The sequence below is a fragment of the Bos javanicus genome, chromosome 29 (genome assembly GCF_032452875.1).
Source record: "Bos javanicus breed banteng chromosome 29, ARS-OSU_banteng_1.0, whole genome shotgun sequence".
In the NCBI taxonomy this organism is placed as follows: Eukaryota; Metazoa; Chordata; class Mammalia; order Artiodactyla; family Bovidae; genus Bos; species Bos javanicus.
The window spans coordinates 18,465,329-18,485,057 of NC_083896.1; the positions used below are offsets into that span (position 1 = coordinate 18,465,329).

The 19,729-nt window shown below is 38.6% G+C and overlaps 1 protein-coding gene across 2 annotated transcripts in view; it reads left to right on the forward strand.

The window, feature by feature from the left end:
• RSF1 (remodeling and spacing factor 1) overlaps positions 1 to 19,729 on the forward strand; it is a 150,265-nt gene that overhangs the window by 62,322 nt on the left and 68,214 nt on the right. The window lies entirely within an intron of this gene.

The window sequence follows — 19,729 nt, forward strand, 5'->3', positions numbered from 1 at the left end:
AGAATTTTGAACATTACTTTACTAGTGTGAAATGTATAGGAACCTGAAAATCTAGCTGGTGACTTTTTTTCTTTTTTTTTCTGTTTAATTTTATTTTATTTTTAAACTTTACAATATTGTATTAGTTTTGCCAAACATTGAAATGAATCCGCCACAGGTATACATGTGCTCCCCATCCTGAACCCTCCACCCTCCTCCCTCTAGCTGGTGACTTTTAAGGTGAAGTTACCCTCCTAAAAATAAAGAAATCTAGTTAGTAGAAATTTAAAATAGCAGTTCTGCAAAGATCTGTTAACCCCTTTCTTAGTTGGATAGACCTTGGCCTTATTGGGCTTCACTTTGCTTGAGTCATAATAAAACTTCTCTGCCAGTAAACTCATGTGCTTCCATGAAACTTCTCTGTTTGCTGTGATTGCTAATGACTTTAGATACCATGTGAGCAAGTTAAGACATCTTAGCCATGGATAATGAATACCACCATGTCAGTAAACAGACACGTGCATTCAACAGATTCTGCACCTGTGCTTTCTTGCCACCCTGCCTCCTGCCCAAACGCAGCAGTAAACAGACCCTAAAAGTAATAGAAAAGCTAGTTCTTAATAAATTATCCTTTAAAGGAATTGATTTCCTTTAGCTCTGAATTATTTCTAAGAGACAAATGGTAATTTATTACTGCTGTTATTATTCAGTTTTGTGATTTCTTCGGTGCATGCCATGCCAGTGATTTAGAGACAGTTTTTCATTGAAAAAAAAAATACTGTCACACGGAATGTAGTAATCAATGGATTTTAAAAGGCTCTTGATTTTAAGAAATGTTAAAATATGAAAATAAATAGGTTTATTTGGATAAGCAGAGTATTTCCTGGTGTTCAGTACTAGAGGGATAATGACATTTAGTAGAAAATAAGCTAATGTGTCTTTTCTGGGGTGTCTATCTACCACTCAACAGAAAATGACCTCATTTGTCCTTCAAAAGTAAAGGGAAGATAATAGATAATCTCAGAACTCTTTGGAAAGTGATTAAATTAGGTAATGGTTCTTGTTCAGTCACTCAGTCGTGTCTGACTCTTTGCGACCCATGGATTGCAGCACGCCAGGCTTCCCTATCATTCGTCATTTCCCAGAGTTCACTCACACTCATGTCCATCAAGTTGGTGATGCCATCCAACCATTTCATCCTCAGTCGTCCCCTTCTCCTCCCGCCTTCAGTGTTTCCCAGCATCAGGGTCTTTTCCAATGAGTCAGTTCTTTGCATCAGGTGGCCAAAGTATTGAAGTTTCAGTTTCAGCATTAGTCTTTCCAATGAATATTCAGGACTGATTTCCTTTAGGATGGACTGGTTAGATCTCCTTGCAGTCCAAGGGACTCCCAAGAGTCTTCTCCAACACCACAGAAAGCATCAATTCTCTGGCACTCAGCCTTCTTTATGGTTCATCTCTCACATCCGTACATGACTACTGGATAAACCACAGCTTTGACTAGACAGACCTTTGTTGGCAAAGTAATGTCTCTGGTTTTTAATATGCTAAGTTTGTCATAGCTTTCCTTCCAAGGAGCAGGCGTCTTTTCATTTTATGGCTGCAGTCACTGTCTGCAGCGGTTTTGGAGCCCAAGAAAATAAAGTCTGTCACTGTTTCCATTGTTTTCCCATCTATATGTCATGAAGTGATGAAACGGGATGCCATGATCTCAGTTTTTTGAATGCTGAATTTTAATCTAGCTTTGTCTCTCTCCTCTTTCACCCTCATCAAGAGGCTCTACAGTTCCTCTTTGCTGTTATAAGAGTGGCGTCATCTGCATATCTGAAGTTATTAATATTTCTCCAGGTAGTCTTCATTCAGCTTGTGCTTCATCCAGCCCAGCAATTCTCACGATGTACTTTACAAATCAGTTAATAAACAGAGTGACAGTGTACAGCCTTGACGCATTCCTTTCCCAATTTGGAACCAGTCCGTTGTTCCATGTCTGATTCTAACTGTTGCTTCTTGACCTGCATACAGATTTCTCAGGAGGCAGGTCAGGTGGTCTGGTATTCCCATCTCTAAGAATTTTCCACAGTTCGTTGTCATCTACACAGTCGAAGACTTCAGTATAGTTAATGAAGCAGAAGTGGATGTTTTTGGAATTCTCTTGCTTTTTCTGTGATCCAACAGATGCTGGCAATTTGATCTCTGGTTCCTCTGCCTTTTCTAAATTGAGGTTATACATCTGGAAGTTCTTGGTTCATGTATTGTTGAAGCCTAGCTTGATGGATTTTGAGCGTAACCTTGCTAGCATTTAAAATGAGTAGTTATAACATTTGTTGGCATTGCCCTTCATTGGGATTGGAATGAAAACTGATCTTTTCCTGTCCTGTGGCCACTGTGAAGTTTTCCAAATTTGCTGGCATATTGAGTGCAGCACTTTGACAGCATCATCTTTTAGGATTTGAAATAGCTCAACTGGAATTCCATCACCTCCACGGCTTTGTTCATAGTGATGCTTCCTAAGACCCACCTGACTTCACACTCTAGGATGTCTGGCTCTAGGTCAGAGCTGAGTGATCATACCATTGTTGTTATCCAGATCATTAAGATCTTTTTTGTGTAGTTCTTCTGTGTATTCTTGCCACCTCTTAATATCTTCCGCTTCTGTTAGGTCCATACTGTTGTCTTTTATTATGCCCATCTTTCATGAAATATTCCTTTGATATGTCCAATTTTCTTGAAGAGATCACTAGTCTTTCCCATTCTGTTGTTTTCCTCTGTTTCTTTGCATTCATCACTGAGGAAGGCTTTCTTATTTCTCCTTGCTATTCTGTGGAACTATACATTCAGATGGGTATATCTCCTTTTCTCGTTTGCCTTTTGTTTCTCTTCTTTTCTCAGCTATTTGTAAGGCCTCCTCAGACAACCATTTTGCCTTTTTTGCATTTCTTTTTCTTGGTGTTTTTTCACCTCCTCCTGTACAGTGTCACAAAGCTCTGTCCATAGATCTTCAAGCATTCTATCAGATCTAATCCCTTTAATCTATTTGTTATTTCCACTGTATAATTAGTAAGGGATTTGATTTAGGTCATACCTAAATGGCCTAGTGATGTTCCCTACTTTCTTCAATTTAAGTCTGAATTTTGCAATATGGAGTTCATGATCTGAGCCACACTCAGCTCCTGGTCTTGTTTTTGCTGACTGTATAGAGCTTCTCCATTTTCAGCTGGGAAGAATATAATCAATCCGATTTTGGTATTGATCATTTGGTGATGTCCATGTATAAAGTCGTCTCTTGTGTTGTTGGAAGAGGGTGTTTGCTATGACCAATGTGTTCTCTTGGCAAAACAGTGTTAGACCCTTTTCCCTGCTTCATTTTGTACTCCCAAGGCCAAACTTGCCTGTTACTCCACGTATGTCTCTTGCCTTCCTACTTTTGCATTCCAGTCCCCTATGATGAAAGGACTTTTTTTTTTTTTTTTGGTGTGTGTTCTAGAAGGTCTTGTAGGTCTTCATAGAACTGTTCAACTGAAGCTTCTTTGTCATTAGTGGTTGGGGGATTGAATCTGGGTGTCCTGCATTGCAGGCAGATTCTTTATAGTCTGAGTCAACAGGGAAGCCCATTTTGTCAATAGATACCTTTAATCTAAATGGGAGTTTCAGTAAGGCTCATTGCTTTTATTCCTTAGGCAGTTTGTCATCTATTAGGAAGTCATAAGGACCATCTTTTGTCATTTGTTATTTTGGATATATTTTGACAAGGGGTAGATATTTCTCTACTGCTCTGTTTACTTTTCAAAAATAAGCTAAGGTTATTATCTTTCAGTGTTTTGGCCTTGTTTATTAAGTTGTGTTTTTCTTTTTAAAATTGTGGTATAATTCATACAACATAAAATTTTCCATATTAAAATATATTTGTTGACTTTTGGTATATTCAGTATGTTGTCCAACCATACCGCTATGTAATTCCAGAACATTTCCATCACCCCAAGCAGAAACTCTGTACCCATTAGCAATCTGTTCCAGTCACAACCCCTTCCTGCTCAGATCCTGTCCAGCTCTCAATCTCCTTTCTGTATCTATGAATTTGTGTATTTGAACATTCCTTATGGATGAAATCATATAATATGTGGCCTTCTGTGTCTTCTTTCATTTAGTATAATGATTTGAAAGTTTATTCATGTTACATATAGTATATATTAGTACTCCATTTCTTTTTATTGCAAAACATTCTTCCATTGTATGGTTAATACATTTTATTTATCCATTTTCAATTCATGAGCATTTGGATTTTTTCACCTTTTGGCTATCAGGAATTCTGCTATGAATGTTGATGTAAAAGTGTTTCTGTGGCCATGAATTTTTCTCTTCTCTATGTACCTAGGAGTGTATAAAATGGCTGGGTCATATGGCATTTTTTTTGAGGAACTGCCAAACTGTTTTCCATAGTCACTATACTATATTTTACATTCTCATCAGCAATTTACGAGGGTTTCAGTTTCTCCAAAGCTTATATTTTTGTAATAATGATAAGAGCTAATATTGAAAACTTATATACTAGATCCTATGCTATTTTACATACAGTATCATTTACTTCACAGCACAAACTAGATCACGGAGAATAAATAACTCCCAAAGTTACATAAATAGTAGATGATGAAGCAAGGATTGAATATAGGTTTGTCTTATGCCACAAAATGAATACTTAACGCTCTGTATATTGGAAAGTATTTTCACACTTTTAACTTTGCAAATGTTCTTTAAATAGAGTACCATTTACTCATGCTTTCCTGCTGGTAATGAATCCGCCTGCAGTATGGGACACCTGGGTTTGATCAGGAAGGTCCCCAGGAGGGCATGGCGACCCATTCCAGTATTCTTTCTTGGAGAATCCCCATGGATAGAGGATCCTGGCGGGCTACAGTCCATGGGGTTGCAAAGAGTTGGACATGACTGAGCAGCTAAGCACACACGTTTACTCACGCACGGTGTGTCAGTAGCCACGGTTTACCATCATGAATGAATTGCCTGGGATGATGTAGTAAGAATTCTGGATTTCTAATGGGGAAAGAGCCTGAACACTGCTGATTACTAGGTATGTAAGTTTAGTCAGTTCTTGTGAACGTATATGTGAATTCTCTCAGCATGCTGCTGCTGCTGCTGCTGCTAGGTCGACTCTGTGCGACCCCATAGACGGCAGCCCATCAGGCTCCCCTGTCCCTGGAATTCTCCAAGCAAGAACACTGGAGTGAGTTGCCATTTCCTTCTCCAGTGCATGAAAGTGAAAAGTGAAAGTGAAGTGGCTCAGTTGTATCCAACTCCTAGCGACCCCATGGACTGCAGCCTACCAGGCTCCCCTGTCCATGGGATTTGCCAGGCAAGAGTACTGGAGTGGGTTGCCATTGCCTTCTCCAGCATAGTACTTATCAAATAGTTGGAACCCAGCAAGTGTTGTTTAAATATTAAAAATAAATTATCAGAAAAACAGTAACAAGTTAACTTTTTTTCTTTTCTGTGTCTGGCATTCTTTTGGAATTGACAGCAACTTAGACTAAATTATTTATACTTGTAGATACAGAAGTGTTGGGTTGCATCTGCTTTAGTTTTTCTTCCGAACTTCAAGTGGTCCAGTTAATGTTTTGTGTTGATAATATATCTGAAGACTTTTCCAGTCAGAGGGATCAGTGCCTTAATTATGGCTGGGAAATCTGTGCAAGTGTGCTCTTGTAGTAGACTTCAGAAACCTGCTTTTCCTCTCCAGAGGTTGTTCTTTTCTCCCCCCAAGTGTGCACACTTGTATTAGTCAGGACCTCTCCATTGTATACTCAGATATTGCTCCTTTACCTATAACTCTAGTATCAATGTGTTTTGAAAGAAGTTACATTAAAATAGCAATTTAAGGTTATCACTTTAGCTATTAACCAGATAAACCTGGGAAGTAAAAGTAGAATCTCCTAAAATTTTCTAAGTATAAAAAACTTTAGGAATCCATTAAAAATATTATGTTAATGATGTGTATGTGTCTTGACTCTTGCTGAGCTGAAAATGAAATGGAGTATATATGCTGTAGTGATAACTTTATTGTAGTGTTTTTAAAACTTATTTTGATTATTGCCTATAGCATGAAATGTATATTTCTTGAGATTTAACAAGTTGCCAAATGCAGTAAATAACCCTTCCTCCTACCACATGCAAAAATTAACTCAAAATGGGTTAACAGCTTAATTGAAAGAGCTAGAACCATAATCCTATTGGAATAAAACTTAGGGATAGATCTTTATGACCTTCAGCTTGGGAATAGAGTTTTAAATTTTGACACCAAAAGCATGTAAGCAAGAAGAAAAACAGTACATGAATTCGACTTTATCAAAATGAAAAACTGTTGTCCATCAAATAATGTTATGAAGAAAGTGAAAGGACTACGCACATCATGGAAGAAAATAATTTGCAAATTGTATGATTGATAAGAAAATATATAGACTATAGAGGGATTCCTAAAAACAACAAAAAGACCAAACCAATTTAAAAAATGTGCAAAATATTTAAGTAGACATTTCTTCAGAGATATGCAGCAATTAATAATTAGCACATGAAAAGATAATCAACATCATTAGTCATGGATGAAATGAAAATCAGAAACTCAGTATTACTTTATACCTAATAGAGTAACTCTTAAAGAAAAATAATAAATATTGATGAGTTTGTGGAGATGCTAAAACTGATGGGAATACAGAATGGTGCAGCTGATGTGGAAAACCATTTGGCCCATCCTTAAATTTGGAAGGAATGATGCTAAAGCTGAAACTCCAGTACTTTGGCCACCTCATGCAAAGAGTTGACTCATTGGAAAAGACTGATGCTGGGAGGGATTGGGGGCAGGAGAAGAAGGGGACGACAGAGGATGAGATGGCTGGATGGCATCACTGACTCAATGGACGTGAGTCTGAGTGAACTCTGGGAGTTGGTGATGGACAGGGAGGCCTGGCGTGCTGCGATTCATGGGGTCGCAAAGAGTCAGACACGACTGAGCGACTGAACTGAACTAAAAAGCTAAACAGGGCTTTCCTGGTGGTCCAGTTGTTAAGACTCTGTGCTTCCAATACAGGGGCCATGAGTTCCATCCCTGGTTAGGAAGGTTCTACGTGCCATGCTTTACGGTCAAAAAAAAAAAAAAAAGCTAAACATATAACTGCTGTGTGACCCATCAGTTCTGCACCTAGCTGTATACTCAGAAGAACCAAAAACAGCCTCAGACATACACTTGTATGCCAGTATTTATTGTAATTTAATTCATAATAGCCCAAAGGTTGACACTACCCAAATGTCCATCAGTAAACAAAATGTGATACATTCATACAATGCAATATTTTTCATACTTAAAAAGGAAAGAACTTCTTTTATTTGCTAGCACATGGGCAGTCCTTGCAAACATTATGCTAAGTAAAAGAAACCAGACACAAAACAACTGATATTAAAGTAGATTAGAGATTATGAGGTGCTGCAGAGTGGGAGGAGAATGGGGAGTTAATTGCTTAAAGCTTAAAGATCTTCTGTTTGAAGGGAATTCCCTGACAATCCAGTGATTGGGATTCCACCCTTTTACTGCGGAGGGCCTGGATTCAGTCCCTGGTTGGGGAACTAATATCCCACAAGCCAAGTGGTGTGGCCAAAAGAAAGAGTTTTTGTCTGGATAATAAAAAAAACTTTTGGAAGTAAGACGTATCAATGATTATACAACATTGTGAATGTGATTGATTAATGCCACTAAATTATACACTTATTGACTAAAATGGTGAATTTTTGTTTTTATACAAAAATATTTCTCTACATACTAAATTCATGTATAGCTCCACAATATATAAAAATGCAACAGTCAGAGAATATTCTCTAGATCTGGCAGTAATCTTACCTTCAACATGTTTACTCTCATATTGGATCCTAACAAGGCAGCCCATCAGTATAATATAGGTTTTGTTGTTTAGTTGCTAAGTCATGTCTGACTATTGCAACCCCATGGACTGTAGCCAGCCAGGCTCCTCTGTCCATAGGATTTCCAAGGCAGGAATGCCTGGAGTGCGTTGGCATTTCCTCCTCCAGGGGATCTTCCCCACTCACAAATCAAACCCACATCTCTTGCATCTCCTACATTGGCAGACAGATTCTTTACCCCTGAGCCATCAGGGGAGCCTGTAAGTGAAAGTTGCTCTGTCATGTTCAATTCTTTGTGACCCCGTGGACTGGAGCCCACCAGGCTCCTCTGTCCATGGTTGGGCAAGAATGTCGGAGTGGGTAGCTCTCCCTTCTCCAGAGGATCTTGTCAACTCAGGGATTGAACTCAGGTCTCCCACATTGCAGGCAGATTCTTTACCATCTGAGCTACCAGGGAAGCCTATATATAGGATTAATTACCCAGAAAATAAAAGTAGAGAATTAAATCAGTCACCAATAATTTTATTTAAATATTGGGTGTTTTAAATATATTTGAAACAAAAGTATCTTGAAACAATGTTTATATACAGTTAGAAGAACACTGATCTACTTCCTGCTGCTGCTAAGTTGCTTCAGTTGTGTTGGAATCTTTGCAGCTCTATGGACTGTAGCCTGCCAGGCTCCTCTGTCCATGGGATTCTCCAGGCAAGAATACTGGAGTGGGTTGCCATGCCCTCCTCCAGGGGATCTTCCCGACCCAGGGATCGAACCCACATCTTCTATGGCTCATGCATTTCAGGTGAATTCTTTACCACTGAGCCACCAGGAAGCCTAGTCTACTTCCTAACAGCTCTTAATTCTCTTTATTTTCTTCTTGTGTTCCAGTTGGTTCTTGTTGTGTTTTTCTGGATCTGTCTTCAGGTTTGCATTTATATATGTAGCTGTGGCACCATAAGGATCTCTGATAGACATCTTCCTAATCTCATCTCTTTTATTAGCAAGATAACCTCCATTTTACAGACGAAGACCCTGAAATTGAGAGAGGTGATTGACCTCGACAGGATCACACTGTTGATAGAGCCTGGATTTGAATCTCAATCTATTTTATACTAAAACCTTATATCCCTTCCTATTTCGATTATTGATTAAAAAGTAGATCTCTTAGAAAGAGGAACTTACCAATTATACTCTTTCCACTTGGGTATATTTTAGGTATATGGTTACTCTTATCTATGGGTATAAAGTAGCTATGATAGAGATTTGATTTTTCTTGCTGGATTTTTGCCAAATACTTGCAAGATACCTTTTACTACTCTTCAGAATAGACTACTTTTGAGACTAGCTTCTCAAATTTTTGATCTGTGTAAATGTGCCATATTTGTAGGTTAACAGATTCCAGCTGCCTGTCCAACTGAGTCCCTTTTGTAAGAGTTGTAGTATCTTACTTATCCTGATGTCAATCACAGGGTCTAACATACAGCAAAGTACTGATAAAGAACTTTATCCTTTTTGTGGAATAAACCCATTAATTGATACATGCCTGTGCTCTAGTCACTTGGGATTTTGGTATTCTTTTAATTTTTAAAACCATGTTGCTTGAGAAGTCTTGCCATTGAAGTATATCCAGTATATATTTTAAGGAATGAAAGAATCTTCCATTCTATATATAACTCTTAATATACATTATTATAGGCAGTATTCCCAGGTAGCTCATCAAAATAATAAGTTGACTCTATAGTTATATCAGGGACTACTGATAGTGTAAATATTTAGTGTCCACTGTCAGCAAGGTCATGAACTTGGGAGATACTATAGAAAATAGAAAGATGATCAGACTTTGTTTTGTTTTAAAAAATATTGTAGCTTTATGGGCCATCTACCCCAAATGAAATAATATTTGTGAAAGGTCTGTTGTAAAGAGTAAAACATTTACTGTATAATGTATTAAGCATAAAGCTTGTTGCTTTGTAAGATACGTACAATCTGAATCTGCCTTCTCTTGAGTATCCTCCGCAGGGTTAAGCCAAGCTTCATCACCTTTTCTGTGAGTTATTGCAAAACAGGCTTTAGTGGGTCTCCTTGACCTTGGATTCTATCCTCCTATCTTGCCATCGTGCAACAGGACTGTTTTTCATCAGTACTTCTGAATGCTTGTTGAGTCCTCATATTTATGAGCAATGACCTACTTTCACGGCCTTGTCTCTTCCCACTCCCACCCCTCAGCACTCATGATTTAGGACTCGAAGGGCTCAGCATAAAGAGCTCTTTTATTTGCCTTCACGTCGACAAAACATACCAAAATATTCACATCCCCATTGGTTATCATATTCTGTTCTGTTTCTTCTTGAAATACTATTTATTTACCTCCTTTTCTGATAAAGCCTCATTCATCCTTTAGGTCCTAGATAAATGTCACCACTTGAATAAAAGTGTCACACTTTCCTCCATTTGGCTGAAGGGTTTCTCTCCTTTATTTTCATAGTAGTTCATGGCTATACCAGTTTCTCAGTTTGTAGATGACTCAGTGACTGCTTCTCCCCTCTAATTACTTGTTTTCATGACTTTCTCTGAATTCTGAACTTCTCAGCGCAGAGACTGTTAATTCATCTTTGCTTTCCTAATACTAAATGTGCTCAGTAAATGTTTCATTTAGTCCTCTGGAAAGAATATTATGTATAAAATAGTTGGACATATTTACATATTTGGTCAGGGATATTTGGTAAGGTTTAATTTGAATGTAATAACAAAACTACATGATTTCTAATTCTCAATCTAGCCTTTGTCCATAGTATGGTTGGTGATAACTGACCTAATTGGTGTCTTAAATATATTACTGATTTCACTATAAATTACTAGAGATACTAATTCCTATTTCTCTTATTTCTTGGCTAAAGCACAGAACCTCCTAAGGATAATAGTACAGCCATGAAAAGACTTATGAGAATTGACTGAATTAATATTTTAAGGCGGTTGGAATAGTACTTGGCATGTGGTAAACACACAATAAATGTTAGCTGTTGCTATTCTAGTCAGAAGTTATTGACGGATAATTTGAAATAATAATTTTTTAAATTAATGTAAAAGCATCATTTTTCTATGTCTTTTGTTTATTCATCAGATATTTGTTTTGTACCTGCTGTGTATCTTATGCTTTGTCACACGCTAGGGATAAAAAGATGACTTCTCAGAGCTCAGCCAAAAAAATTCTTCTTGACTCAGACTTGAAAAGGTTTTAGTGAAAACTGTATGGGATTAGTGGAAAGATCTGAACCAGGAGTCATAGCTTCAGTTTTGACTCAGATTCAGTTCAGTCACTAAATTTGAGAAGGACATTTCTTAGATGTATATAATAGGTACCTCAGACTCTGTAGGTATGACATCTCTTTTCCCTCACGTGTTCCTTTATGCCTTCATTAAAAGCACTTTTATCCTTCCATTTGTTCAAGTCAAGGAATTTAGATGTCACCTTTGATTTTCCTTTTCAGTCACCTTCCACATCTGTTCTTTCAAAAGTCCTTAAAATTCTCCCTTCAAAATACAGCTGTTTGCTTCTTTCTGTTCCCACTACTACACCATAGTCCGTGTCGTCATTGTCTCTTGGGTTAAAAGTTTTGTAGTTTCTGTTCTTTCCCCTCTACAATCTATTTTACACACAGCTGCCATTTTTGAAACATATATCTGATCTAATGTTTCCCCCATTAAAAATCATCTCACCATATTAAAACCCTCCTACACTGTGGTGGGGGAGGGGGGCAGCAGGCAGGGTGTACATTGGTGCAGCCACTGTGGGAAACAGTAAGGAGGTTCCTTTCAAAACTAAAAATCGAGCTACCATATGATCCAGCAGTCCCATTCCTTGGCATATACCCAAAACTAATATAGTATTTCTTTTTTATTTTTTAATTAAAGTATGGATGAGTTATAGTTTTGTATTGTTTCTGGCATGTAACAAAGTGATTCAGCCATAGTCTTCATATTCTTTTGGTTATCTTAGTCTTCATATTATGGTCCATTGCAGGATATAGAATATACTTTCCTGTGATACACAGTAGGACCTTGCTGTTATTTTATATATAGTAGTTTGTATCTGCTAATCCCAAACTCCTAAATTAGGAGTTAATTAAATTAACTGCTAACCTGCTAACCCCTTTGGGCTTCCAAGTGGCTACACAGACATAGAGAACAGACTTAGGGACATGGGCCCAGGGGAGGAGGGAGAGGGTGAGATGTATGGAGACAGTAACACAGAAACTTACATTACCATATGTAAAATAGATAGCCTATGGCAATTTGCTCTGTGTCTCAGGGGACTCAAACAGGGGCTCTGTAACCCAGAGGGGTGGGATGGGGAGGGAGATGAGAGGGAGGGGACATATGTGTACCTATAGCTGATTCATGTCGATGTTTGGCAGAAACCAACACAATTTCTGTAAAGCAATTATCCTTCAACTAAAAAGTCAATTAATTAAAAAAAAAGAATATTCATCTATAAAAAAAGAATCCGCCTGCCAATGCAGGAGACATGGGTTCCATCTCTGGGTCAGAAAGATCCCTTAGAGAAGGAAATGGCTACTCCAGTATTCTTGCCTGGAAAATCCCATGGACAAAGGAGCTGGACAGGCTACAGTCCATGGGGTTGGAGAGTCGGACAGGGCTGAGCATGCATGCTATCCGCTTTGGTAACCATAAGTTTGTTTTCTGTGTCTGTGAGTCTCTTTCTGTTTTGTAGATGACTTCATTTTTTGTCAAATTTTAGATTCCACATATAAGTGATGTATCGTATGGTATTTGTCTTTCTGTTTCTAATTTCACTTAGTATGATAATCTCTGGGCCCATCCATGTTGCTGGATGACAATAAAATGGATGGATGACAAAATAAAATGACATTTTATTCTTTTTGATGTGTGAGTGATATTCCATTGTATTGTATATATAATATATGCCACATTCTTTATCAATTTGCCGATGGACATTTAGTTGCTTCCTTGTCCTGGCTGTTGTAAACAGTGCTCCTGTGCACATAGGGGTGCATCTTTTATAATTAGAATTTCCTCTGCATAGATGCCCAGGAGTGGGATTGCCGGATCATATGGCAACTCTATATTTGGTTTTTTTAGGAACCTCTTTACGTTTTTCATGGTGGCTGTACAAGCCACAGTCCCACCAGCAGTGTAGGAGGGTTTTCTTTTCCCGACACCCTCTCCAGCATTTAACACAATATTCTGAACTGGCTATACTACCCACTCCCCAAAATGTAAAAAATCTTCCCATCGCATTTGAAATTAGATTTTAATTTCTTACCGTGCCTTACATCGTCTGGCCTTTGGTTTCCTTTTCTTTTTCTGTTCTCCCCCTTATTCTGCTTCGTACACAGTGATCCTTTTTTCTGTTTTTAGATATGTCAGACCTTTGTGCCAGCTTGTTTCTTCTGTCTGAAACACTCCTCTACCAGTCTTTTTATGGCTGATGTTTATTTATCAGTCATATCTCAACTTTTTGTGTCAGATGTCAGCTTTTTAGAATGAGGCCTTGCCTGAGCACTAAACCGTTTCTCTCCACTTGATATTTTCTTATATTCACTCATTTGACTACCTCCTAGAATATAAGCTCCATGGTGGCAGTTTGGTTGTTTTCTTTACCATGGTGTCCCAGCTCTTTGGTTAGTTCCTGCCATAGAACAAGTACTCAGTAAATGTGGAATCACTGGATAAATTAATCTCTTTAAACTTCATGTTTTTAAATTGTAAAATAAAAATTTCCATCTGAATGATATTAAGGGACTCCCTCATCAAAGATAAACAAAACCAAACACTGGTTAAAGGCTGTACTGACAGATTTATTCAATAACTAACTTTAGTAGATGGAGCTTGAACTCAATTTCAGTTTGCCCAGAGGTGGCTGGTATTTTAAAGGTAGGATGAGGGAGTTGGGGAGATGGTAATGAGAGAGTAAAGGAGTTGAGCTGTGTTAGGGAAATAAAAAAATCACAAAAGCCAGTTATGAGAGTTGGTCAAAGTCAGCTTGATTAGGCCTTTTGTGCCTGCAACTTCTGCAGTCTGATGATTACATAACAAAAGGATTGGCTTTCAGGTCCTTGAGAAGGACACGCCTGTCTTGTAGAATGTATAGATAACATCTCTCAAAGGTTTAGAGGAAAGATTTACAATTTTAAGTTTGTTTGTTTTAAAAGTAGTTGGGAATTCCTTGGCAGTCCAGTAGTTAATACTTGTTGTGGTCACTGGGATGGGGCAGGTTCAATTCCTGGTCAGGGAGCTAAGATCCTGCAAGTGCCTGTTGTGACAAAAAGGAAAAAAAAGAGAGGTTTAGAGGTCCTCCAGGATCTGATCAGATGTTGGCTGGAACAAACAATAAATCCTTTTGGCAACCTTGAGTTTTCTAGACAACAATGAAAGAGCAGGGGTGTGCCTTTAGGCTGATAGAAGCCATTCAAGTGGTGGTCTAGTCTCTCAGTGCCAACATTTGGATGTTCATGCTGAGAATTTTGTGGTTTTTCTACACCCTTCCTCCTTTTTAATACCTTTCCTTCTAAACTGCCAAAAAGAGAAGAATTATTGGTGCTTCCATTGTGTATATGAGTCTAAGATTAATATGTTAATGATCTCACTGAGATAAAGTCTGTGTTTTTGCTGAATAGGCATGTCAAACCACCTTTCTTAAACATGTTCAGCTGCTGTGAACTTTTAAATGCCCCCCACACCCCCTACCCCTTATTTTCCATCCTCAACCTTGTTTTTTCTCTGTAGAAATCAAGAAGAATAGACACAGGGAGTTTTGGAATGACAACAGGCAGGCAGCCAAGAGACCTCCCATGCTGAATGGCATTCAACCTTGCAGGCACGGAACACTGATTTTGTGTGTGTATCGGAAAGACTGTTCCTTAGGCACTATACAGGGGGAAACAACAAGACATAATCACTCATTAGCACATTTAGAGAGAATCAAACTTAAAACCAGTATTATGGAATGATAATTTATGGTGATAAATGTGGATGGTTTGGATATTGGAACATTCTCTAAAAAGGAATTGCTTGCAAAACCAAATTAAATAGGCTGCTTGGTTAGAATCAGATGAAACCTGGGTAATTTATGTGGATTACCAATCTAGTAGGGATCCCTTTACTTTAAGGCCCCAAGAATAACTGTCTAGACGGTCTCTAATAAACAAAGCTAGTTTCTGGTCCTCTAGGCAAACTGTGGCCCCTGTGTCAAATCTCGCCTTGCTGCCTGTTTATGTGTGGCTTGAGAAGTAAGAATGGTTTTCATGTATTGAAATGGTTGGGAGAATGGTTGACATATGGAAATTATATGAAATTCAAATTTCCTTACAAATAAAGTGGTATTGTAAAGTGGTATTGCTCACTCATTTATGTATTATAGAAAATATTGCTTTTCCTGGAATGTGACATCAAGTGGGCCTTAGGAAGCATTAGTACAAACTAAGCTAGTGGAGGTGATGGAATTCCAGCTGAGCTATTTCAAATCCTAAAAGATGATGCTGTGGAAGTGCTGCAGTCAACATGCCAACACATTTGGAAAACTCAGCAGTGGCCACAGGACTGGAAAAGAAGGGCAATGCTAAATGATAAAACTGCTGCACAGCTGCCCTCATTTTACATGCTAGCAAGGTTATGCTCAAATCCTTCAAGCTAGGCTTCAACAGTATATGAACCGAGAACTTCCAGATGGATAAGCTCAATTTAGAAAAGGCAGAGGAACCAGAGATCAAATTGCCAGCATCTGTTGGATCATAGAAAAAGCAAAAGAATTCCAGAAAAACATCTACTTCTGACAGTGTGGATAACAACAAACTGTGGAAAATTCTTAAAGAAATGGAAATACCAGACCACCTTACCTGCCTCCTGAGAAATCTGTATGCAGGTCAAGAAGCAGCAGTCAGAACCAGCCATGAAACAATGGACTGGTTCAAAATTGGGAAAGGAGTACGTCAAAGCTGTGTATTGTCACCCTGTTTATTTAACATGTAAGCAGAGTACATCATGGGAAATGCCAGGCTAGATGAAGCACAAGCTGGAATTAATATGGCCAGGAGAAATATGAACAGCTTCCGATATGCAGATGATACCACTCTAGTGGCACAAAGTGAAGAGGAACTAAAGAGCCTCTTAATGAGGGTGAAAGAAGAGAGTGAAAAAGCTGGCTTAAAACTCAACATTCAGAAAACTAAGATCATGGCATCTGGTCCCATCACTTCATGGCAAATAGATGGGAAAACAATGGAAACAGTGACAGACTTTATTTTTTGGGTTCCAAAATCACTGCAGATGGTGACTGCAGCCATGAAATGAACCTTGGAAGGAAAGCTATGACAAACCTAGACAGCATATTAAAAAACAAAGACATTACTTTGCTGACAGAGGTTCATATAGTCAAAGCTATGGTTTATCCAGTAGTCATGTACCGCAGAAGGCAATGGCACCCGGCTTCAGTACTCTTGCCTGGAAAATCCCACGGATGGAGGAGCCTGGTGGGCTGCAGTCCATGGGGCCGCTAAGAGTCGGACACGACTGAGGGACTTTACTTTCACTTTTCACTTTCATGCATTGGAGAAGGAAATGGCAACCCACTCCAGTGTTCTTGCCTGGAGAATCCCAGGGACAGGGGAGCCTGGTGGGCTGCCGTCTGTGGGGTCACACAGAGTCGGACACGACTGAAGTGACTTAGCAGCAGCAGCAGCAGCATGTGAGAGTTGGACCATAAAGAAGTCTGAGCACCAAAGAAATGATGCTTTCAAACTGTGATGTTGGAGAAGACTCTTGAGAGTCCCTTGGACTGCAAGGACATCCAACCAGTCCATCCTAAAGGAAATCAGTCCTGAATATTCATTGGAAGGACTGATACTGAAGCTGAAGCTCCAATACTTTGGCCACTTAATGCAAAGAAACAGTTCATTGTTAAAGACCCTGATTCTGGGAAAGATTGAAGGCAGGAGGAGAAAGGAGATGACAGAGGGTGAGATCATTGAATCACCGATTCAATGGACATGAGTTTAAGCTAACTTTGGAAGATGGTGAAGGACAGGGAAGCCTGGCATGCTGCAGTCCATGGATTTGCAGAGTCAGACATGACTTAGCTTCTGAACATGACTTAGCAACATGACTGCTTTTGCACTGTAACAGAGTGTAATAGTTGAAAAAGAGGCCATGTAGTCACAAAACCTAAATTATTTTGTCTCTTAGAAGTTTGCTGACCCCTGATGGGATTATGTAGTCCTGCATAAGAATTATTTAAGTGTCATTTATAGTGCTTTTTTTATTTGCGGCATTTCCTTTGTGGTAACAATGTGCTGTGCTCAGTTGCTCAGTCCTGTCCCACTCTTTGAGACCCCATGGGCTGTATCCTGCCAGACTTCTGTGTCCATGGAATTTTCCAGGCATGAATACTGGAGTGGGTTGCCATTTTCTACTCCAAGGGATCTTCCCACCCTGGGGATCAAACCTACACTCTTGTGTCTCTTGCAGTGGCAGGGGTATTTTTCACCACTGCATCCCTGGGAAGGTAGTAAAAATAGGTTATGGCTATTTGGGCAAATCTGAGTAATGGGTCTTGAGGGGCCAAGAGGGACCTTGAGGGACTTGAGGGGCCCTCGAGGGGCCAAGAGGGACCTTTGGAGGGGAGGTCTTCAAATAGCATAGTGTAAGTCTGCATTGCTTAAAGAAACTGATGTATGGCAAAACCAATACAATATTGTAAAGCCTTCAATTAAAGTAAATTTATATTAAAAAAAAGAAAAAAAGAAACTGAAAATGAATAGCATGTTTATCTCTGAATATCAGCACAGCGAAGGTTTTACACCCTGAACATTGTAAATGAAGGTCAGTAAATTGAAGCTAAGTAGTGCAGATGCAGAGGCCTGTATCTTAATTCTCTCTCTACCTCACTCTGTCCCTCCTTCCCTTTCACACAGTAAATGATAATCAATAGCTCTTCAGCTGTATTTGGTATCAGTGACGCCGTGAGCCATTGACTGTGCATTGGTAACTAGGTTGTTGGCTATGCTTTGGAGCTGTGTCATTCTCAGCCCCTCTGGGTGAAGTTGAGCTTCCCCACACTCAGCTTTAGGCTTCAAAGTATTTTAGGGGTGTGGTACACAGTAGAGCACTCAAGAAATGCTTCAGCCAAGTCGTAAGCTTTAGTCTGTGTTGTGGACTGTCCCTCTAATTTTTTTTTTTGATTGAGATATTATTGACATACTGTGAAAGTCACCTTTTAAAAATATGCAATTCAGTTTTTTAAGCATATTCACAAATATGTGAGCTACTTTAATAGTAGAACACTGTCTTAACTGTAGAGCATTTTTAAAGTTACTCTAAAAGGAAGCCCATTAGCATCAACTGTTCCTCCCTCTACTTACCCACTAGCAATTTTGTCTATATGGATTTGACTTTTGTGGAAATTCTATATACAAGCACTCCAAAATCTGTGACCTTTTATATCTGATTTTTTTTAACCTAGCATCATGTTTTTAATATTCATCCATGTTGTACAGTATAGCAATACTTCATTCCTTTTCATGGATTCATAAAATTCCATTGTGTTTATATTCCACATATTATTTTATTCATTCATCACTTGATGTAAATTTGGGTTGATCCCACCCTTGGCTATTATAAATAATATTAAGATGAACATTTGTATAGCATATATTTTCATTTTTGTATATGTACATACCAAGGAATGGAATTGCTAAGTCATGTGGTAACTCAGTGTTAACTTTTTGAGGAACTGCTAACCTTTTTTTTTTTTTTTAACAAAGTGACTGCACTAGTTTACATTCCTATCATTTGCTATTTTCCTTCTTTTTGATTATAGTTATCCTAACATGTATGAAGTAGTTTTGCAGTGTGATTTTGAGTTACATTTCCCTAATGACTAAGGTCATTGGTCATCTGCTGTGGTTTTTGGCCATTTACTCTTTGGCGCAAAGTATCTGTTCATATGTTGACTTTTAGCTTTTGTTACATCACCTGAGGGTCTGCCCTGTGTGGTATTCTAGAAAAATTTCCTTCACTCTGTATGTCTCAGTATTTTTTCTCTGCAAAATACAATGCTGTAGCAGTCAAAGAAAGTATGGTATTCCAGAGAATGGAGAGCTCTTTCTTCCTTTTTGCCTTTAAAGATCTTCCACTATAGAGTTCCTGGCTTTACTGCTTGGTTATATTTTTTCTATCCTAACAATGATCTCCTGCGATTCTATTACACAAGTTGGTTTAAAAAAAAAAAAAGACGACGACACTGGTACTGGAGAGGAAAAGAGTAACCCCTCCCAGGAGGGCCAGCTTAGTCTTATTCCTAAGTTGAGATGGTTATGTAAGCAGTCTCACTTGCCTTTTTGTTTTTCTCCTCCCAGCCTTTCTAGCCAGTTTCCCAACTAGACAATCTTGTGCCTTTTGTTGGTTCTTCTCCCTGGGCCTTCATTGTACTCTTTGCTTCTTGGATTGGAAAAAGAGTGTGAAGTTTGTAGGCACTTTATATCATTTTTCATGTCTACTTCACAACCTTTAAGATCAATATTACTACTGCTCCCCTTTTATTGCTGAGGAAACTGGCTCATAGAATCCATGGCATCTCTCCTGATAAGTGTAATTTATCCAGATCTTCTTTCTTCATACTGTTAAATTGTCTCTGGTTTGCTTGAAATGTTTGTGTGGAAAGAGAAACCTAGAAATTTAAGTTAATGCCACATTATAGAAGCCAAGCAGTGAAATCTTTACCCATAATTAGGAGGACTTTGAGTTGGAGAGTTACTCAAATAAAAATGTGTCTACAATTTGGCATGTTATTTTTAGCTTGC